Genomic DNA, 24,129 nt, shown 5'->3' with positions numbered 1-24,129 from the left:
AGAAAGTCCTATGAGTACAGTTTTAGAGAAAACACTTTCCTCACCCTGGGATGACTAATGAAAGTAAGACTCCTCTGAGCAATCATCAACAAAAATCACCTTACTAGACTACCATGATATGTGAAACAGGTATGGTCCTTGTCTCAAAGTGTTTACAATCAAAGAAGACACAGAACAAATGCCAATTAAAACATTATAGTTCATCACCAGGGGCCTTCAAGAATGATGGTAATAATTCTTTCTTGATTTAGGTGCTACATCAAGGGTACATTCATTTTGTAAAAATTCAACAGTTCTGTATTTATGATATGTGCATTTTTCTATATGTATGTTACCCCATAGGTTTAAAAAAAAAAAGAAAAAGGATTACAGTTCCAGTCCTAACCATTTTCATAGGATGCAGTTATGCATCTCCCATTGCCTACTGGACAATACTATCTGGATATCTTGTCCCCACCTCAGACTCCATCTTGCCTTCAAAAACCAAAGTCCCTCCAGATTTTTCTATTTCAATGACTGGTAGATATTTAAGCTGAAAACCTTGGATTTACAAAGTGTGAAAGTGTTAGTCGCTCAGTCGTGCCCAACTCTTTGCGACCCTATGTACTACAGCCCACCAGGCTCCTCTGTCCATGGAATTCTCCAGGCAAAAATACTGGAGTGGATTGCCATTGCTTTCTCCAGGGGATCTTCCCAACCCAGGGATCAAACCCAGGTTTCCTGCATTGGAGGCAGATTCTTTACCATCTGAGCAACCAGGGAAGCCTTGATAAAGGAAAAGCAAGGAAGCTAAGGAAATGGAGCAGAGAATGGGGTAAGTGGTAAAAGATGAAGTCAGAGAACTAAGAGGGGATCAGATCATATAGAACCTTATAGGCCACTATAAAGATTTTATTCTGCCAAAAAAAAAAAAAAAAGGAAGCCGCTATAGAGTTCTAAGCATGACATGACCTGACTTTAACAGCATCTCTGATTTAACACCATCCCTCTGGCTGTTATATTAAGAATATACTGTAAGAGAACAAAGTCAAGCGGAAGAGACCACCTAGGAGCTTAAATTAGATAATGGTACCTAACACAACGTGTGGCATATAAGTAACCCTTGCTGCTAAGTCACTTCAGTCGTGTCCGACTCTGTGCGACCCCATAGACGGCAGCCCACCAGGCTCCCCCGTCCCTGGGATTCTCCAGGCAAGAACACTGGAGTGGATTGCCATTTCCTTCTCCGATGCATGAAAGTGAAAAGTGAAAGTGAAGTCGCTCAGTTGTGTCCGACCCGCAGTGACCCCATGGACTGCAGCCTACCAGGCTCCTCCATCCATAGGATTTTCCAGGCAAGAGTACTGGAGTGGGGTGCCATTGTCTTCTCCGAAGTAACCCTTAGGGGTAAACTATTTTTCACAGAGTAAGAATGAATTCCTATCATGTTGGACCCTACACTAGTAAAATAAACAGCTAAATTAAGGCTGAACTTCTGGGGAAAAGCAAGTATATCTCATGCAATTTTTAGGCTCATCAAAAATAAAAATGCTTAAACAAATAATAATTGATGACTTTTACAATGATTCCCTATTTGCCATAAAGATGACACAAGAATGTCTGTTGCTAGCCACATCTTTACTAGCATGCCACTCAGAAGGCAGAATATTCTCTAAAAATGAAATTAAGGAGAATTTGAGAAAATAAAGTATGCTTCTGCATGAACATTTCAATCTGGAAAAATCTGTTATCAAATCTATTACTACTTCAAAATGGCATCAGTACTGGTTAGGTCTATTGATCTAATTATCTTAAATTCTTACTGGCAATATAAAATGCTGGTTGCAAGAACTAGAACTATTTAAAATTAAAAAGGCAGTTATAACACTTTAAAAAGAACTGAAAAGTAATCTTCAGTGCTGAAAAGCTTTCATTTTGAAAATATAAATACAGTTAACAGCTTGGAAAACAAGCTGATTGACACTAACATGCATAATCCTGATAAGGAGTCACCTAAGTGAAGAAAAGTACATGTGGACTCTGACCTCTCCATCCAAACTTAGTGAATGCAATTTGGGATGAAATTCTTATGGGCTTCAACCTCTATCTTAGGCTCAGGGATACAGACTATTCCATTCCCACTCCTTAATCCTAAAGCCCTGAGTATCACCTCAAGCTATCCTACACTTTCTCTATGAAATCAAGACTTCACACCATAGGTACCCCACAGTTCCAGGAGACAGAAGTTCATTTCAGTTGCTCAGTCGTATCCAACTCTCTGCGACCCCATGGTCTGCAGCACGCCAGGCTTCCCTGTCCATCACCAATTCCCGGTGCTTGCTCAAACTCATGTCCATCAAGTCAGTGATGCTATCCAACCTTCTCATCTTCCTGTCGTCCCCTTCTCCTCCTGCCTTCAATCTTTCCCAGCATCAGGGTCTTTTCCAATGTGTCAGTTCTTCGCATTAGGTGGCCAAAGGACTGGAGCTTCAGCTTCAGCATCAGTCCTTCCAATGAATATTCAGGACTGACTTCTTTTAGGATGGACTGGTTGGATTTCCTTGCAGTCCAAGGGACTCTCAAGAGTCTTCTCCAACACCACAGTTCAAAAGCATCAATTCTTTGGCACTCAGCTTTCCTTATAGTCCAACTCTCACATCCATACATGACCACTGGAAAAAACCATAGCTTTGACTAGATGGACCTTTGTCGGCAAAGTAACACCTAGGTTTGTCACAGCTTTTCTTACAAGGAGCAAGCATCTTTTAATTTCATGGCTGCAGCAGTCACCTTCTGCAGTGATTCTGGAGCCCAAGAAAATAAAAGTCTGTCACTGTTTCCACTGTTACCCCATTTATTTGCCATGCCGTGATGGGACTAGATGCCATGATCTTAGTTTTTTGAATGTTGAGTTTTAAGCCAATTTTTTCACTCTCCTCTTTCACTTTCATCAAGAGGCTCTTTAGTTCCTCTTCTCTTTCTGCCATAAGGGTTGTACCAGGAGGTAGTAACAGGTTGTCAAAAACACTGAGAAGGGCATTTCAGTTTGTAAAATGATGATAATGTTGACAATAATTGCAGCAAATACTTACTAACTGCCTATTATATGCCAAGCATTTTCTCCAGCACTTTACATTCTTATCTAATCAATTCTCACAGCAAGCCTAAAGTAGATATTATTATCTCCATTGTACTGATGTGGAAAAAGTTAAGTAACTTTTAAGAGGCACACAGAAAGTAGTGTGAACCAGGAGAAGACAGGCGGTGGGGTTGGTGGGGGGGTGGGGGGGAGCCAGGAAATGATTAGTTTTTAAATAAAGGATCAATAAATTAGAAAAGCAAAGGATTTTTCAAAAAACGAATATTGGAAGTTAGAAGCCCTTCAAGTTCTTCAAAGATTCCAGGCCTTTCAAAAGAAAATGAGTTCCACCATAGAGTTCTACTATTCTATCTTCTTAATGATGGTGAATGCGGCAGGTGTATGATAGGGGTCATCACACTACTAGGCCTGATATCTACTTTTGTAAATAGTTTTACTGGAATACCATCACATGCATTCACTTATGAATTGTCTATGGCTGGTTTTATGATACAACAGCATAGATGAGTTGTTAAGGCAGAGACCCTCAGGCCCACAAAGTCTAAAATATTTACTATCTGAACCTTTACAGAAAAAATTTGCCAACTCCTGGTCCATGAATATAAGAGCCAATGAAGATCATGAAAAATGAAGGGCTCTTGGCAGTTGGTAAGCATCTGGAAAATAATGGTAAGACTGCAATGGCACACCTTCCTGGAAAAAAACAGATTTTTAATACTATTTGAAGACAAAGCCAAGAGGTCAGTTTCTGATTTTTATCTAAGTACTTAACCTCCTGCCACTTCAGGAATTCTGAAGAACACACCTAGTAAATGAATAATAATCACTAAATTATCTGGAGGATAATTAGAAAATGTGCAGACTTTGTAGAGGTTTTACTTCTTTTATTCTCTGGTTGCCCAATTTTTGAATGTTTTGCTACTTAGCACTTCCAGCACAGCTAGACAGGGAAAATAAAAATATATGAGAGGCAAGTTGGTCAGTTCTATCAGCAGGTAAATACTCACTGGGAAAGACCTGGAAATTGTTACAATGTGTTAACAAAACTAAAGTTTTAAATACCAACAAAGTAAATTCAACCTAAGTCAACAGTGGGACACATCTGGAAAAAAAAAGACTCTAAAAATGGAGGTGTGGCTCTCTTCTAGTTATTTCAACACAAAGAACCCTGAGCAGCAAAGTCTCCCCATACACCCTCTAGGAGTTAGCGTGGGAAGTCTTGCACAGGAACCAGTACAAACACTGGAAGTTTTTGGAGTGGTGAAGCTTCAGGTCAGCCTGAAAAACTATGACCCTCAGAAGGACAAATGCTTCTCTGGTACAGTCAGGCTTAAGCCCACTCCCTGCCCCATGGTCTCTATATGTGTTCTAGGAGACAGAAAGCACTGTGAATAAGCCAAAGCTGCAGATATCCCCTCATGTGGTCATTTTGGTGCTAAAGCAACTCAACAAGAATAAGAAACTGGTCAAGAAGCTGGCCAAGAAGCATGATGCCTTTATGATTCAGTCTTCAGCAGACCCCACAAATTCTGGGCCCAGGCCTGAATAAGGCTGGCAAATTTTATTCCTTGCTGACTCACAATGAGAATATGATGGCCAAGTTAATGAAGTAAAGTCCATGATCACGCTCCAGATGAAGAAGGTGCTGTGTGTGGCAGTGGCTGTTGATGAAGATGACAGATTATGAGCTTGTGTACAACATCCACTTAGTTGTCAACTTCCTGGAGTCACTGCTCAAGAAAAATAGGCAGAACATCTGGGTTTTATACATTAACAACACCACAGCCAAGCCCTAGCACCTATATTAAGACACAACTTATTAAACCATGCTTCCCTTGTGGTTCAGCTGGTAAAGAATCCGCCTGCAATGCAGGAGACCTGGGTTCAATCCCTGGGTTGGGAAGACCCTCTGGAGAAGGGAAAGGCTACCCACTCCAGTATGCTGGCCTGGAGAAGTCCATGGACTGTATAGTCCATGGGGTCACAAAGAGTCGGACACGACTGGGAGATTTTCACTTTCACTTAATAAACCATACTCCCGCCATTCAGTTCAGTCATTCAGTCGTGTCCAACTCTTTGCAACCCCATGGACTGCAGCATGCTAGGCTTCCCTATCCATTACCAACTCCTGGAGCTTGCTCTAACTCATATCCATTGAGTCAGTGATACTATCCAACCATCGTATCCTCTGTCATCCCCTTCTCCTTCTGCCCTCAATCTTTCCCAGCATCAGGGTCTTTTCCAATGTGTCAGTTCTTCGCATCAGGTGGCCAAAGAACTGGAGCTTCAGCTTCAGCATCAGTCCTTCCAATGAATATTCAGGACTGATCTCCTTTAGGATGGACTGGCTGGATCTCCTTGCAGTCCAAGGGATTCTCAAGAGTCTTCTCCAACACCACAGTTCAAAAGCATCAATTCTTTGGTGCTCAGCTTTCTTTATGGTCCAACTCTCACATCCATACATGACCACTGGAAAAACCACAGCTTTGACAGACCTTTGTCAGCAAAGTAATGTCTCTCCTTTTTAATATGCTGTCTAGGTTGGTCAGAGCTTTTCTTACAAGGTTCAAGCATCTTTTAATTTCATGGCTGCAGTCACCATCTGAAGAGATTTGGAGCCCAAGAAAATAAAATCTGTCACTGTTTCCATTGTTTCCCCATCTATTTGCCATGAAGTGATGGGACCAGATGCCATGATCTTAGCTTTCTGAATGTTGAGATTTAAACCAGCTTTTCACTCTTCTCTTTCACTTTCATCAAGAGGCTCTTTAGTTCCTCTTCACTTTCTGCCATAAGGGTGTTGTCACCTACATATCTGAAGTTACTGATATTTCTCCCTGCAATCTTGATTCCAGCTTGTGCTTCATCCAGCCTGGCATTTCACATGATGTACTCTGCATATAAGTTAAATAAGCAAGGTAACAATATACAGCCTTAATGGGCTCCTTTTCCAATTTGGAACCAGTCCATTGTTCCATGTCTGGTTCTAACTGTTGCTTCTTGACCTGCATACAGATTTCTCAAGAGGCAGGTAAGGTGGTCTGGTAGTCTCATCTCTTGAAGAAATTTCCACAGTTTGTTGTGATCCACACAGTCAAAGGCTTTGGTGTAGTCAATAAACCAGATGTTTTTCTGGAATTCTCTTGCTTTTTCTATGATCAACTGGATGTTGGCAATTGGACCTCTGGTTCCTCTGCCTTTTCTAAATCCAGCTTGAACATCTGAAAGTTCTCAGTTCACATACTGTTGAAGCCTACCTTGGAGAATTTTGAGCATCACTTTGCTAGTGTGTGGGATGAGTGCAATTGTGCGGTAGTTTGAACATTCTTTGGCACTGTTTTTCTTTGGGATTGTAATGAAAAAGGACCTTTTCCAGTCCTGTGGCCACTGCTGAGCTTTCCAAATTTGCTGGTATATTGAGTGTAGCATTTTCACAGCATCATGTTTTAGGATTTCAAAAAGTTCAGCTGGAATTCCATCACCTTCCACTAGCTTTGTTTGTAGTGATGCTTCCTAAGGCCCACTTGCCTTTGCACTCCATGATGTCTGGGTCTAGGTGAGTGATCACACCATCATGGTTATCTGGGTCAATAAGATCCTTTTTGTACAGTTCTTCTGTGTATACTTTCTACCAGAACCTGAGAAGAAAATATTCCTCTATTCGCTGGGCTGGCCTGTCAAAATCTGTACTAGTATATCCTGTTTGGAGCACCACTTTTTAAGAGGACCAAAGAAGGCCAACAAGGGTGGGAAGAATATTCAGATACTATAATGTATTTTTAAAAGGTTGAAATCGTTGAGAATTCTCTTTTTAATTTTTGTTTTTGTTTTAACTCTAATAAACATTACTATCGGAGAAGGCAATGGCACCCCACTCCAGCACTCTTGTCTGGAAAATCCCATGGACGGAGGAGCCTGGTGGGCTGCAGTCCATGGGGTCGCTAAGAGTCGGACAAGACTCAGCGACTTCACTTTCACTTTTCCCTTTCATGCATTGGAGAAGGAAATGGCAACCCACTCCAGTGTTCTTGCCTGGAGAATCCCAGGGATGGGGGAGCCTGGTGGGCTGCTGTCTATGGGGTCGCACAGAGTCAGACACGACTGAAGCAACTTAGTAGCGGTAGCAGCAAACATTACTACAGGGCTTCCCTCGTGGCTCAGATGGTAAAGAATCTACCCAAGGATCAAAACTGCATCCCCTGCATTGGTAGTCAATTCTTAACCACTGAGCCACCAGGGAAGCCCCAAGTGAAATTAGCCAGTTTCAAAAAGACAAATATTAGGTTGGTACAAAAGTAACTGTGGTTTTTTGCATTGTTGAACTTTCCCATTTGATACTGGAATACATTCTTAAATGTGGTTATGTTATACATCCTCTTAATGCACATTTCTCACCTTTTTTTTTTTGCTAATGACATTACTTAGTATTTATATTTATTTTAGACTATAAAAATGATGTTAGACAAAAAGCAAATTCAAGCAATTTTTTAATTTGAGTTCAAAATCAGTCATAAAGCAGTGGAGACAATTCACAACATCAACAATGCATTTGGCCCAGGAACTGCTAACAAACGTTTTGCAAGTGATGAGAGCCTTGAAGATGAGAAGCACAGTGGCCAGGCAATGGGAAGTTGACAATGACCAACTGAGAGCAATCATCCAAGCTGATCTTCTTACAACTACACAAGAAGTTGCTGAAGAACTCAACATTGACCACTCTATAGTCATTCGGCATTTGAAACAAATGGGAAAGGTGAAAAAGCTCAATAAGCAGGTGCCTCATGAGCTGACCACAAATCAAAAAATTCATTGTTTTGACATGTCACCCTTCATTCCACCTAACAACAACAAATAATTTCTTGATAGACTGTGACATGAGACAAATGAAAAGTGGATTTTATACATCGGGAGACGACCAGCTCAGTTGTTAGACTGAGAAGGAGCTCCAAAGCACTTTCCAAAGCCAAACTTGCACCAAAACAAGGTCATGGTCACTGTTCGGTGGTCTGCAGCCGGTCTGATCCACTACAGCTTTCTGAATCCCAGCAAAACCATTAAATCTGAGTAGTATGCTCAGCAAATTGATGAGATGCACTGAAAACTGCAATACCTGCAGCCAGCACTGGTCATCAGAACGGGCCCAATTCTTCTCCATGACAACGTGCGACCATACATTGCACGACCAATGTTTCAAAAGTTGAACGAACTGGGCTACCAAGTTTTGCCTCATCTGCCATATTCACCTGCCCTCTCGCCAATCAACTACACTTCTTCATGCATCTAGACAACCCTTTGCAGGGAAAATGCTTCTACATCCAGCAGGAGGCAGAAAATGTTTTCCAAGAGATTATCAAATCCCGAAGCATGGATTTTTACACTACAGGAATAAATGAACTTATTTCTCGTAGGCAAAAATGTGTTGATTGTAATGGTTCCTATTTTGATTAATAAAGATGTGTTTGAACCTAGTTATAATGATTTAAAATTCACAGTCCAAAACCTCAATTGCTTTTGTACCAACCTAATATTTTGTATGATTTCACGTATGTGGGGTATTTGCAGTAGTCAAATTCACGGAGACAGAAAGCAGAATGGTGTGCTGGGGACTAGGGTGAGAGGAAAACAGTAAATTAAATAGTATTTTATAGGTACAGAGTTTCAGCCTGGAGAAATGAAACCCTGGAGATGGATGGTGATGATGACTGCACAACAACGTGAACATACTCAGTGCCAAAGAACTGGATACTTACCACTAGCTAAAGCAGTGTATTTTATATTCTATTACAACTTTTTAATATAGTCAAATAAATACAATGATAGCGGTCTGAACAGCAGAACTCTAACTTCCCTGAGACTCTGACTTCTAAGATAAGTTCTGAACAAGACAGTCGTCCTAGGAAAAAAAAATGGGGGGAAGGAACACTGAATAGAGGTAGAGGTATAGCAAGCACGGTAGTCTATAACAGCAACCGGAAAACTACAACCCCAGAGGTCATGTTCTGCCATCTTTTTTTATACAGCCCACAGACTAAGAATGGTTTTTACATTCTTTAATGGTTGAAAAAAAATTAATCAAATTTTAATGACATGAAAAATTTTAATGTCCATAATTAAAGTTTCCCTGGAACTGAGCCATGATCGTTCACTTACATATTGTCAATAGCTGCCTTCATGCTACCACAGCACAAGTGAGTAGTTATTGACAAAAAAGACCCCAAAAACTTAAAATTATTATCTGGCCTTTTACAGAAAAAGTCTCCCAACCCCTGGTCTAGAGGCCTGAAAGTAGTACCTCGTATGAATTTAACAAAGATGTGTCTGAGAGAGACAGACAGTAAATGAGATAACCTACAAGGTGCGTGTGCTTAGTCACTCAGGCATGTCAGACTCTCTACAACCCCATGGACTGCAGTCTGCCAGGCTCCTCTGTTCATGAGGCTTCTTCAGGCAAGAATACTGCAGTGGGTTGCCATGCCCTTCTCCAGGGGATCCTCCCAACCCAGGGATCTAACCCAGGTCTCCCACACTGCAGGTGGCTCAGTCGGATTCTTTACCAACTGAGCCACCAGGGAAGCCCAAAGCTATAAATAAGGTAAAGGGCTGTATCTGCTAGGCTAAAGAATCTGAACTGGTCTCCACTTGATTCCATTTATTACGAGAAGCTACTGAAGAACTACACTGAGAGTAATCTGCCTAGGTTCACCTTATGTAAAGGCAAGTATTTATTCATGTCTAAAGGTAGCTGAAATATTTTATTTACTAAAAAACAAAACTTGCCACTTAAAAAAAAAAAAAGACTAGAAGCATACCAGTATGGTTAACAGTGAGTGGTAGGCTGTCTCACTCTTTGCAACTCCATGGACTGTAGCCCACCAGGCTCCTCTGTCCGTGGGGTTTTTCCAGGCAAGGATACTGGAGTGGGTTGCCATTTCCTTCTCCAGGGGATCTTTCCGGACCAGCGATCAAACCTGTGCCTCCTGCATTGGTACGCAGATTCTTGAACAGTGGTAGGTAGTATATTTGAAATTTTTATTTCCTTTTTTGTGCTTATCTATGTTTTTCATATCTTCTCAAATGAGAAGAAAACTGCTTTTATAATTCAAATCCAAAAATAAGAACTTTTAAACTCATATTCGTACACACACAACATTTGTTCCTCTAGGTTCTATACACTTCTCCCCTCCCCCTCAACTGCTCCCACCCCTTTAGCCTTAGGCAGAAGGAGAAAATGTGTCTAAGGAAACTTATCCATATAGCAAAACTATAAAAGGATGCCTCTGTCACACTTACAAAGGTTAAATAACATTCTATCTTTTCAAATTACCTATTTGCTTTATAGGTGTGCAAGAATAAAATGTTGGAAAGCAATGCATTGGCAGAGCACTCTTCCCATATAGAGCTTTCATTACATCAAAGAGTCAAATCAATAACATCTTTTTGAAACTAAAAATGTTAAAGGACAGAAGAAAATGCAGAGCTTGCAAGTCAGGTCAAAATGTTGAAACAGATGCAAGATAAGACCATATATCTCTGCAAATATAATTATGGGCTTAAGAAATGCAAAGTCTTTGATTTATACACAGTACTTTGCACTTACTGATACACTGCTTGTTAAGATTAAACTCCTTTTTAATGTTATGTTTCAATTCCTTGTCTAAATTGTCAGGGATTTGTGTGCAAGGAACCAGAACTTTTCTTATGTGCATCACCCACAGCACCCCATACAGTGCCCATATATGGTGGTGCTTAATACATGCTTCCAATTGAATGACAGAATAATTAACCCTACTTGAGCTCACAGACTGAAACCTGCACACCTACAATTCACACCACTAAGTCTGTCTCTATGCAATAGTTTAAAGACATTCCTGGGGTGGGTACTGCTGATTCTACTGGATTTATTACACTGGGTTTCTCCTCTAGCAAACAACTCAAAGTACACATGTAATGTTAAAATAGAATTCCTGACTACTGAGAAGGTGGGTGTGAAAGTGGGCAAATGAAAAAAGAAATCTATTATAATACCTTGCCTTCAAAGAATAAGCATTATTCAACTCTAGAGATTAAACCACTCTAAAAACGTCTGTGAACTAAGGCTCCTAACTGACAGTATTAAACTTTGTACTGGCTAAATTCCATCACAATAATATCATTAAAACCAAAACTCACCATTAAAAAAAATCCTAAAAATCTCAGCTAATGATCCATATGTTCATGCATTGTAAGATAAAGTTTTAGTTATTTACTCTCTTTTGCCAAAACAAAACTTCTAAACTTTTTCCAAGCATTAGCTTGAGCATCTACTACATGCCACACACTGGGGAAACAAATGAATTTAAAAAGCCAGTCAAGGGTCAGGATGGGGAGCACATGTACACCCACGGCTGATTCATGTGAATGTATGGCAAAAACCACCACAATATTATAATTAGTCTCCAATTAAAATTAAAAAATTTTTTTCAATAAAAATAAACACTATTTACCCACCAAAAAAAAAAAAGCCAGTCAGTATCAACTGACTTTATATTCTGCTATAAATTAAAGTACCAACAACAGAGCTGAGGAAGTACTGTGCACTGAGGAGCAAACTTTTATCTGTGGAAATTTGGGGAAATTACATAGCAAATGTAAGCTACACATAGAAGACTGAGCAAGAGTTTGAGGCAAAGAGCAGGCAGAGAAGTATTAAGAGTATACCAGGCAAATAGAGGGTTATACACAAGCAGAACATGTTGGGCATGAAGGGAATGATAAAGAGGAGAGAGGATTGAAAGGTAGGGCAGAGTTCAACAGTGATAGGTCTGGCATGCTAAAGTATGAAATTTGGAGTTTATGCCCCCAGGTAATGGAGAGAAAATAGAAATTTTTAAGTAGGGCAGAGACAAAAACCCAAAGAATCAATTTATGTATCAGGAAGAGCCTAAGTTACATTACAATCATCTCAAAAGCTTTAATATTGTACCATACAGACACAGTAAATACTGTGCTTATGCAGACACAAAACAATCTGCTGCTAAGTCACTTCAGTCGTGTCCGACTCTGTGTGACCCCATAGACGGCAGCCACCAGGCTCCCCCATCCCTGGGATTCTCCAGGCAAGAACACTGGAGTGGGTTGCCATTTCCTTCTCCAATGCAGGAAAGTGGAAGTGAAGTCGCTCAGTCGTGTCCGACTCTTCACGACCCCATGGACTGCAGCCTACCAGGCTCCTCCGTCCATGGGATTCTCCAGGCAAGAGTACTGGAGTGGGGTGCCATTGCCTTCTCCGACAAAACAATCTAAGGGTTACTTATTTCTCTGTCTATGCTTTCAGTTTAGCTTCAGGGCTCGGTCACTGGCCCTCTTCTCTACTTCCCTGGCTGATCTCACCAGACCCAGATTTTTAAACACCATCTACGTATTGATGACATCCTAAATGTATATTCACAGCCATGACTTTGACTTTGGGCTCCAGACTGAACAATCAATTACCTATTCCTGGATAGACAGCGTGTGTGTTAGTCACTCGCAACTCTTTGCGACCCCATGGACTGTAGCCCACCAGGCTCCTCTGTCCATAGGATTCTCCAGGCAAGAATACTGGAGTGGGTAACCATTCCCTTCTCCCAGGGGATCTTCTCAACCCAGGGATCAAATCCAGGTCTCCTGCATTGCAGGCAGATTCTTTACAGTCTGAACCACCAGGAAGGATTTCCAGTGAACATCTCAAATTCAACATATCCAACTAAATTGTTCAGTTTAAACCCCAAACTAATAACTCCTTCCAGTTTTCCATCTCTGTATGTGATACTAGTTGCTCTAGCTAACCTTGGATCCATCTTTGATCCCTCTCTCTCACATCTCACAACTAATCTATCAGCAAATTCTATCCATTCCACCTTCCAAACAGACTCTGAATCTGCCCTCCCCTCACAATGCTTCCATCACTGCCTCCCTGACCCAAAGCTACCATACTTCATCATACCATTCCAATGACTTCCTGAATGGTCTGCTGCCCCTCTTGCCTCTACAGTAGTCAAAACAATCTTGTAAAAACATAAATTAGATAGTATCGTTTGTCTTCATAAAACTTGTCCAATGGATCCCACCACACTTAGAATAAAATCCAAAGCCCTTCTGGTTTATAAGGCTCTATACCATCTGAGACCCACCAACTTCTCAATACCATTTCCTACTACCAAACTTCCACCACCACTGCCACCAATTAATACTGCAGCAATCTCCAAACTCTAGCACACCAGCCTTCTTACACTTCCTGGAAAATCTCAAACTGATTCTTGCCCCAGAATCTTTGCACTAGTAAGTAGTCCCTCCCACTGCTTGAAAAGTTGGCTCATTCCTTATCATTCAGGTCTCTTTATCTTTAAATGCTACCTCAGAGAATCCTTACCGCATGACCTACCTAAAAGAAACACCAAGCCTAGCACCACCATGCTCTATTCTTTTGTACTATTTTCTTCACAGCACTTTGACAATATCTGAAATCATATTATGCATTAGTTTGTTGTCTATCTACTAAAACATAAATTCCCATTATAAATAAGATTGTTGGGATTTCCCTGGTGGCCCAGTTTCCACTGCAGGGGGCACACGTTCAGTCCCTTGTCTCCCTGGCCAGGGAACTATTCTGGTCAGGGATCCTATCCCAAATTCCATGTGGCATGGCCAAATAAAATCTTAAAAAAAAAAAATTAAGACACTAGCTTCTTCATGCTCAATCCCTAGACCTAAATAATACCTGGCATACAGTAGGGTTCATTAATACTTGCTGTTGAATGAATTTACCTAATTGGCCTTATCTATCTTATTTATATTTTCACCCTGTTATGCATAATTCAGTTACCAGGCTGTTCTTCCTAAAACAGTTTAAGGACTGTTAAAACAAGCTATACTATACTAATGCCTTTAATTCCTTTCTATAATTAGTCCTTCCAGCAACTTGGCCAGTTATTTTTTCTCTGACTCTAATTTCTATTATCATCTGTCTGTATTATCAGCTTATCAATGTACGGCCTACTACAAATGCTATTGCTAAAGATGGACAGACATGTCCAGAATATTATTACAAATACTTTTTGTTATAACAAAAACAAGGAACACAGATTATTTTCTAAAAAACAGAAACTACAAAAAAGAAAACATTTAAAACCCAAATTCACAGGCAGGTGATCAAGGTCAACATTTTGAGAAGTCATGCTGACTCTAACCCCAGTCTAATCATGGAAAAAAACATCAAATCCCAATTGAGGAACATCTGACCAGTACTCTTCAAAACTGTCAAGGTCATCAAAACAAGAAAAGTCAAGAAACTAGCACAGTCAAGAAGATCCTAAGAGGACATGATTAAAAGGTATTGTGGTTGTATAATGGAAGGTTCTGAGAGGCAAGAATTTCATATGAACTCTCTGCAGATGACTTGGAAGAACAAGCAGCCAGCTTTGTTTGGAACAAAGCTATGGCCATCTGGGTCACACATGCCTCAGGTTTGTTTTCACTTTTTCCCTACATCACTTCTCTTTTCCCCTTCACACCTTCTTCCCTGTAATTTCACCCATCAAAAAAGCATTGTATGTGCGTGTGTGTGTGTGTATGTGTTCAGTCACTTAATCATGCCTGACTCTCTGTGACCCTATAGCCTGCAAGGTCCTGTCCATGTGATTTTCCCAGCAAGAATATTGGAGTGGATTGCCATTTTCTACTCCAGGGGATCCTCCCAACCCAGGAATCAATCCCAAGTCGCCTGCATCTCCTACACTGCAGGTCAATTCTTTACCTCTGAGCTACCCAGGGAAGCCAACAAACCATTAATAAATTTATTAAAAAGTTATTTATGATATCCTAGATGAAATTCTGGAATAGAAATAAAGGCAGTAGATAAAAACTTAAAAAAAATCTGATTAAACTATGCAATTCTATAATTGTGTATCTTGGTTCATTAATTATAATATATACACCACACAAACATAAGACATTAACAATAGGGAAAACTGGGCATTTGGAATTTAGAGACTCTCTATACTGTCTTTGCAGAGAAGGCAATGGCACCCCACTCCAGTACTCTTGCCTGGAAAATCCTATGGATGGAGGAGCCTGGAAGGCTGCAGTCCTGGGGTCACTGACAGTCGGACATGACTGAGCAACTTCACTTTCACTTTTCACTTTCATGCTTTGGAGAAGGAAATGGCAACCCACTCCAGTGTTCTTGCCTGGAGAATCCCAGGGACAGGGGAGCCTGGTGGGCTGCCATCTATGGGGTCACACAGAGTCGGACACGACTGAAGTGACTTAGCAGCAGCAGCAGCATACTGTCTTTGAAATTTTTCTATATATCTAACACTGTTCCAAAAAATAAAAAGTTTTTTTTAAATTAAATTCATCCAAAAATCCTATCATTCAAATAAAATCACCATTAGTTTATGTTTGATATAAACCATCTTAGATTTCTATGTAAATGAACACATAGAGGTATATTCCTACAAAAATGTGATCACACTACAAATAACTTTAAAACTGGCTTTTTACACTTTAACAATATATATAATGTGCTTTGATGTGCTTTCCAAGTCATTACTAGAAATCTCTATCACGCCTACTAGTTACAAGACATTACCCTCTATGAGGGCATCTTATTTACGTAGCCAAACACCCATTATTTAAAATTTACATTTTTCTTGCTACTATTTAAGACAACTATTGTGCTCACTTCAGCAGCACATATACTAAAACTGGAAAGATACAGAGAAGATTAGCATAGCCCCCACACAAGGATGACATGCAAATTCATGAAGTGTTCTATATTTTTATGCATGGCAGAAACCAACACAATATTGTAAGCAATTATCCTTCAATTAAAAATAAAATTAATTTAAAAAAAAGACAACTCTTAAATGAATATCTTTGCAAACTTACCAGTTAGGGCCTTAATAAAGAAGAGGAGCAGCTGAGTGATAGGTTATTAATGCTGCAATGTGTGCTTAGTCACTCAGTTGTGACCAACTCTTCGCAACTGGCGACCCCATGGAGTATAGCCACCAGGCTCCTCTGTCCACGGCAAGAATGCTGGAGTGGGTTGCTATTTCCTCCTCCAAGGGCTCTTCCCAATCCAGGGATCGAACCCAAGTCTCCTGTGTCTCCTACACTGCAGGTAGATTCTTTACCACTGAGTCACCTGGGATGCCTATGCTTTCATTAAGTATGGCCAAAATATTTTCCAGAAAGGATGTTCAAAAGTAAATATCCATAAACAACAGTGTATGAGTGTGCCAATTTCCCCACTCCTATGCCAATACTAGATACTACTATTTTATCACATATATGCCAATCTGCTGCAGGGGGAGTTGTTTTGTGTTGTTTATAAGTAGAAAATACTGTATTTTTATCTTTATTGGTTATTTTTATTTCTCTATGCATGCCATCTATCTAGTCAGGTCTTTTTTTGACAATCTGTTAGATACTAAAGTAACCTTCTGAGTCCAACCTGCTGCAAAAATTTCTTTCCCCACATTTTGCCTGGATTTAGTCATCATTGGTTCCCCTACACCTGGAAAACTGCCTGGCACATCAAACACACTCAATAAATATGTCAAATGAATACTAAATGAGTAAAGTTGTCTTTTAACTTGATGGTATTGTTGCCAACTAGAGGCTGTTTTACATAATAATTCTATCAATAAGAATTCTATCAATCGTAATTGCCTTTGCAATCATGCTTAGAACAGCTCATCCTATGTGATTAGAAAACTGCTTACCCGTTTTTTTAAACCAGTAATTTTTCTTTAAATATTAAGACTTTATTTACAAAGCTTCTTTGTTGCACAGAAAGTAAAAAAGGCTATTACAATCTCCAGCAGCCACAGACAGCTAACTCACCAATCACAGCTATCCACGCTACAGCAAGTCTTACACAAAAACCTAACAAGTCTTAAAAATTTGTTGGGGTGAAGTGCCCAAGGTTGGTGGTGGATTTCCAAGAGGGACTAAATGGAAGAAGGTGGAATGTTTTTAACTATTCTTTGGCTATTTGGGTGACAGGGTAGGTGGGCGTCCTGGGGTTTGTATCACAGCTACCTTTAAAAAAAAAAAAAAACCAGCTAAAAATTCATGTCAGCAGTCCAACCAATACTGAACAGTGCTTTTCCTTCAAGTTATTTGGGGTCTCATTAATCATCTTCTTCATCATCTGTGTCTCTCTTCCTTAAAGCAGGAATTTTGACTTCATATTTTATATTTAATTCCCCCAGATTTTGGATGGCAGATGGTTAAAGGGCATCACCGACTCAAGGGACATGAGTTTGAGTAAGCTGTGGGAGTTGGTGATGGACAGGGAAGCCGGACATGCTGCAGTCCATGGGGTCGCAAAGAGTCAGGCACAACCGAGCAACTGAACTAACTCCCAGATTTTATTTACATTTTAAGGTAGGATTCCTTTTTTTTCCAAATGGTTAGCCAATTGTTTCAACATAATTTCAAAATTCTTTCTCAACATGAAATGTCACCTGTATAACACTAGCCTTATATACTTTTAGATTATTTTGACCCAGTGCTGTCTATGCCAGTTACCACTTACTGTTTTGATTACCATAGCTTTATTTGTATATTCACTAGTACAAGTCCACACTTAATTTTCTTCTTTCAAAAATTTTTCAACTTATAAGCTCATTCTTCCAAATGAAATTTAGACTCATTTTGTCAAGTTTTCGAAAAGAATTCTGGTTGGAATTGTAAATTATCAGCCATACGACCTTGTGCCAGTTACTTAATCTCTCTGTTGCTATTTCCCTCGTTGGTAAAATGGAGATAGTAGTTCCTTAACTCACAGGTTTGTTATGAGAACTAAGTGAATTAAGACATAAAAAGTACTAGGCTAGAAAGATGTTAACTACTAGTGTAATTGTTCAAAAGTGATAACTATTATCATGATTGTTCAATAAATGTTTTCCAGATTGTGCGCCCACAAAATTCAAAAGGCTCTTCAAGATACACCAAATGTACCATAAAGCACAGGTAATGATATGAAAAACACATAACTTATGCCTGCTTCATTTCACTAAAACCTTGACCCTTGGTAAAACGCAGAACTGACGCTAGGAGCCAAGAACTATGAAAAACACCGAAGGCTGGTGGTAGGAAGCCTCAAAATTTTTATAAAGACCGGCCCACCAAGTGGAGAAGATCACTTCTTTCCAGTGAGAGTTTTGGGGCACTAGCACATGCCCTCTAACTCCTTTCGTTTCCCTATCTCCACAGTTATGACAATACTACTTCCCTTTTGATTTCTTTCCAAGAAAACACAGAGGGACTAGACGTCTAAGACAAAATACTTTTCAAATGAGATAGTGGCCAGGTACAGAGTATATATGCTACTGCTAACTATAGACAGACGTGTCCACAATATTGTAACAAGCTACCTCCACCAAGTTTCCCACATCACTTTAAGGATGGACGGAGGAGGCCTATTGTGGGTCTTCTCCTATGGGGAGACCGGCTTATCTCACAATGATTGTTTTTAATTGTTTTGCTATCAGCATGACATTGGGATGAGGTAGAGGTCATATACCTTCTAAAGGCTTTTAAAAATAATAATAATAATAATAACCTCCTATACAGAGCTGTACGATGAGTAAACAGAGGCCAGGACTGGCAACGTAAAAGCGTGCTGAGCCCAGTTCGACTCTGAGGGCTGCAGCCTGCCAAGCTCCTCTGTCCATGGAATTTTTCAGACAAGAATACTGGAGTGGGTTGCCATTTCCTCCTCTACGGGATCTTCCGGACCAAGGGACCGAACCCGCGTCTCCTGCGTCCCCTGCATTGTCAGGCTGATTCTTCACCGCTGAGCCACCAGGGAAGCCCCAGGACTGGAACATGACTTGCTAATTGCAAAAGCAGCCAAAGGCCTACACCCTAGGTGTCCTCATTCCCAGAACCCTGTTCGGTCTACCACACCACACAGCTTCTCACCGACGCTTGCCACGCTTCGAGGTGGGAGGAGTAAAAACAGCCAGTCGGGCCATAGGAAAAGCGCTGGAAAACCTAGGAACGGCGCAGTCGAGAGCACATGACTGGCCGCTCTTCTCCCCTTCCACCCTCCCCCGTCCCCGCGCCAGCAGCACGCGCTGCCAACCTCGTCATGTGACCTTCACGCGGCCCCAGCGCTCCCCCTACTAGGCCACTCTTTCCAGCAGCCATTTTGCCTAGAACTTGTCGTCCGTGCTCACAGCGGAGCAGGACGCCACGAAAACCCGCGGCCAGACTTTACAGGCTGCACACGCGCTTCGAAAGAGTGCTGGGACCGGCAGGGGAGAGCCGAACCTCACTGAACACGTCGCACCCCGGGGCGCCGGGGAAAGCTGTGGGTGCGCCTCCGAGTGCGATTGGCTGTGGCGTCCACGTGACGCCATTGCCCCCCACCTTTTTCTTGTCCACCCCCCCGCCCCAGAAAAACAGACAGACTCTTAACACCTCGCGCCAAGTAAGCGCCGCTGAGCGCGTGGGGACAGACGGGGCGCGTGGCAGCCAGGGCGCCTGCGCGTACCTGCCAGGGCCGACCGCAGCGGGCCCACGAGCCGCTCCGCACACGGGTCCGGGAATCCTCGCGCTGCTGGAACACCCGGCTAATCATTGGCGGCCAGGTTTGATCACGTGATCAGCTCGGGCCCGCCCCTAACCGCTAATCACCTGGCACCGTTCTCGAAGCGGCGCCGAAAGTCGTTCGCACGCGGAAAGGGAGGGTAGTTAGAAGACCTCCTTTTCAGCCGTTATGAGACTATATTCCTAAAGTGGAAACGAGAAAGCAGGGACTCAAAACTAAGTAAGGTCACACCTACCGCTTTAACTTCGCGTGCCCCTCCAGGAGCCGGGAACCATCGCCCTTGGGCGCTCCCCGATGCACGCCGGGATATGTCTGGCGCCCCTCGGTGTGCTGCAGAGCATGCCGGGAAAGGCACCTCTCCCGATTTCCTGGCTCTCACCTCCCTGGTTTTCCTTTCTTGTCCCGTAGAAAACCCTGTCCTACGGCCGGGATGCAGGCAGTTTGGGTAATTATGGGAGCGAGACTGGGTGTAACAGGCACTTTCAGTCTCCCTTCCCCCACTCGTTTGATGGCTGTGTGGTTTTAGGGAAACTGCTTAACTTTTCTTCCAGGGAGAAAGCATTTGGTAAGTTCCTGCTGAGTGCCTTTTTGAATATTGAAAAGAAGAAAGTATTTGCCTACAAGCAAACTCTCAGAAGTTCGTGGTAGTGGGAGGGGAAGAATGCTAATTTAGATACAACTTATTATAAACCCCTCTAGCAAGTAGAAATAATGCTTCAGAATGTCTTTGGGGACTGAAGACCAGACCTTTCTTGATAAACGTTCTGCTATTGTTGGGGAAAGTGGAGGTGAGAGGAGCAGGAGGAATTTTAAAGGAGCCAGAGATGTAGCCCTACTACATTTTCTGTTTCAACCTAATCTAGCTATGATGTATTGAAGCCGAAAAAAACACCATCTACTAAGATGAGAAAAGGTGGTCTTGCATTTAAATGAGTTAATTTTGTACTGTATTCATGAAACTGACCTCTAGAACAAATACAACAACAACAAAAAACTGATATTCTACTCCCAGTTAAAACAATCTGTATCTGTTCTGCTCTAACTCCATTCTTCAGCTTTGCTGATTTCAAAACTTTGTTTTTTCGGTTAACAAAGGAATGATTAAACTGGAGGAATTTGACTAGCACTGCTCAGACTCAAGAATGCTGATTTATAAGCTAGAAATTAAGAGTATTAATTTATAATGCGGTTATCAAGCCAAAATATATTGTTTTCACACCCTTTTCTGGTTTCAAAGCACTTACTTGATAAGCCTAATTACTTATCAGAAGATTATGTTCTGACTAGGAAATCAAAAGAAAGGAAATTAGACAATCACATGTACTAAAACTATTAAATTAATTGCCTATCAATGTTAAACTTGAAGTTAATCAAACATTCCAGTATACTTTATTATATTTAATGTGAACAACAACCCTGAGAGAAAACTAAGTGAAGTTAAGCCGCTCAGTCATGTCCAACTCTTTGCAACCCGGTGGACTATAGCCCACCAGACTCCTCCATCCATGTGATTCTCCAGGCAAGAATACTGGAGTGGGTTACCATTTTACCACCTTCTGAGACAGTCTTGAGTGGGAAACTAAAAAATGTGTTTCCGTGTTTTCTCCAGGCAGTTGTGACGCACAACTAGGTTGGGGTCATTGACTATAGTGGAAAGAGCCCTGGCCTTGAAATCAGACCCATTTGTGTGAACTTGCAATTCTCCACTTTCTGTACTTTAACCTTGAACAGATTTTTTTTTTTAACATTTTAATCCTCACTTCCTTTAACTTCGATTTGGGGCCAGTAAACTTAGCCTTTGGATTGTCATGATGATTCCAAAATAAAAATATTTTGAACACCTGTCACAGTCCTTGGTGAATAGGAGGCACTGTATAGCTGTGAATACAAGTTAGTGGTAAAGGTTGTGTTTTAACCAGCATCCTGTGTCCAATACCGCATATTCTTGAATTCTTTTTCCTCCAGTATTCTGTTTCTCCCCTAGACAGTGCTAGAGGCACACCAACAGATTCTTACACTGCAGATCTTTTTTAGATTCCTTGGTGCCTGGTGCCCATCTGTTGGTACAAACTGTTACATTATCTCCCACCTTCATTTCAAGGGGCTTTTTTTCCCTCTTAACCTGTCATTTAAGATGCTAAACTGTAGACATTATTGAAGTAAAATAATGATATTAATAATACAGAGATGGCTAGAGGGTATAGGGGGCACTTGTTCCTGCACTTGATGAAGGTTAAAAATTGCTTGCATTTAAATACCTCAGAGTAAACACATCCGCAAAACTCACTCTTCCCTTCACTTATATAACACAATGTTTTAGACTCTCCTTTCCCAGTCTCCTTCCAGCAGTTCATTCTCCTCTCCTGCCCTTATCCATTCCTAGCAAGGGACGGTTAGCAAGGGCAGAGCTTCCTGTAGACATCAGAAATTCAGTGTTCCAAAAATCAAACTCATTGTCTCTTTGCATCACACACCTGCTACTACTGCATTCCCTTAAAAGGGCAATAACACCACCATTTCAATAAGCCTCCCAGTCTAGGAAAGCTTCCTACCCTTAACTGGTCTTTTTCATCTATTTGTCACTTTCAATTAGTCACAAAGTTCTATGGCTTCAAACATTGAAACTTTTTTTTTTTTAAGGTAAATCCCTATTTTCAACTTCTCCCAGTATTAACAGCATTAGTTCAAACCTTATCTCTGTGAGACCCTACAAATACAAGTTATTTCATTATAATGATAATAGCATGTTAAAGTTGATTTTAGAATACATAACTTGTCGTCTATATTGTTCTACAATACACTAGTAAAAGGTTTATAATGTCCTACACAGTGAATACTCTTAGTAAGGTTGAGTGAAATGATTTTTTAATATATCTGTTTATTGAAGTTTGGGACAGATACTTTACTGAGTGCTGAAGAGTATTAATGGTGATCTTGGAAGTAGTTGTTCACAGTTATACTATCCTCAAATATTTCTGGTTCTCCCAACTTCCAGGAACATGATATAATTGCTTTTCCTTGCTCCTATAAAGTTAGGAATGACTACATGACTTGCTTTGGTAATGAAATATGCATGAAAGTGACATGTATCACTTCTGGGAAGAAGCTTTAAAGGCCAGCATGCAATTCAGCCATTTTCTCTTTCCTTCTGCCACAGCTGCTAACAGTGTTCCAACTGGTGGTTACTCTGTCAGCCTTGGTCCCATAATATGGATGGCATAGAGCAGAGACACCTAATCAACTGGCAGTGAATATGTTCAGTTCAGTTCAGTCGCTCAGTCATGTCCGACTCTTTGCGACCCCATGAATCACAGCACACCAGACGTCCCTGTCCATCACCAACTCCTGGAGTTCACTCAGACTCACACCCATCGAGTCAGTGATGCCATCCAGCCATCTCATCCTCTGTCGTCCCCTTCTCCTGCCCCCAATCCCTCCCAGCATCAGAGCAAAAGATAATGTAGGTAGATTTCAGACACTAAGATTTGGGAACATTCAGTTCAGTTCAGTCGCTCAGTCGTGTCCGACTCTTTGCGATCCCATGAACCGCAGCACGCCAGGCCTCCCTGTCCATCACCAACTCCCAGAGTTTACCCAAACTCATGTCCATTAAGTCGGTGATGCCATCCAACCATCTCATCCTCTGTTATCCCCTTCTCCTCCTGCCCTCTATCTTTCCCAGCATCAGGGTCTTTTCCAATGAGTCAGTTCTTTGCATCAGGTGGCCAAAGTATTGGAGTTTCAATTTCAGCATCAGTCCTTCCGATGAGTATTCAGGTCTGATTTCCTTTAGGATTGACTGATTTGATCTCCTTGCAGTCCAAGGGACTCAAGAGTCTTCTCCAGCACCACAGTTCAAAAGCATCAATTCTTCAGCACTCAAGCTTTCTTTATAGTCCAACTCTCACAGCCTTGACTAGACAGACCTTTGTTGATAAAGTAATTGGGAACATTAGTTATGGCTTATAACAGCCACACTGAATTATACAGAAATGGAGGAAATTACAAAATGGATAACAAAATCCATTTTTTTAAGGAAACAACCCAAGTGCTTGTGGACAGAGGAATGGATAAGCAAAATACAATATATACATACAATGGAATATTATTCAGCATTGAAAAAGGATGGAAAATCTGAAACATGCTACAGCATGGATGAATATTGAGGATATTATGCTACATGAAAAAAAGCCAGTCACACAAAGACAAATACGTTTTTTGTACTTATATGAGGTATCTAGAATACTTAAATTCATAGAGACAGAAAATAGAATGGCAGTTGCCAGGGGTTGGAGGGAAGGGAAGATGGAAAATTGCTGTTTAAAGGGTACAGTGTTTCAGTTTTGCAAGATAAAAAGAGTTCTGGAGCTTGCACATCAATAGGAATGTACTTAACACTACTGAATGGCACACTTAAAAAATGGTTATGATTGTAAATGTTATGTTATATATATATATATTT

The 24,129-nt window shown here is 41.0% G+C and overlaps 1 protein-coding gene, 1 non-coding gene and 1 pseudogene across 3 annotated transcripts in view; 2 read left to right on the top strand and 1 right to left on the bottom strand.

Moving 5' to 3' along the window:
• Positions 1 to 20,036, bottom strand: part of MGA (MAX dimerization protein MGA) — a 144,650-nt gene extending 124,614 nt beyond the window's left edge. The window contains exon 1 of one of the 2 annotated variants that reach the window (XM_055537441.1): positions 19,903 to 20,036. The gene's annotated coding sequence lies outside the window, so the exon portion shown is untranslated. Of the gene's footprint in view, positions 1 to 19,610; positions 19,861 to 19,902 lie in introns of those variants that run through there. The other variant, XM_055537440.1, reaches the window with a different exon arrangement.
• Positions 3,691 to 4,875, top strand: LOC129622089 (60S ribosomal protein L10a-like; annotated as a pseudogene).
• LOC129622216 (U6 spliceosomal RNA) lies at positions 15,775 to 15,881 on the top strand. The gene has a single exon (XR_008699887.1). It is a non-coding gene; the product is annotated as a U6 spliceosomal RNA (small nuclear RNA).
• Positions 20,037 to 24,129: the final 4,093 nt, after the last annotated feature.

The sequence above is a fragment of the Bubalus kerabau genome, chromosome 10, assembly GCF_029407905.1.
Source record: "Bubalus kerabau isolate K-KA32 ecotype Philippines breed swamp buffalo chromosome 10, PCC_UOA_SB_1v2, whole genome shotgun sequence".
Taxonomy (NCBI): domain Eukaryota; kingdom Metazoa; phylum Chordata; class Mammalia; order Artiodactyla; family Bovidae; genus Bubalus; species Bubalus kerabau.
Note: the sequence above shows the minus strand (reverse complement) of the source record. Positions and strands in the feature narration are given on the sequence as shown.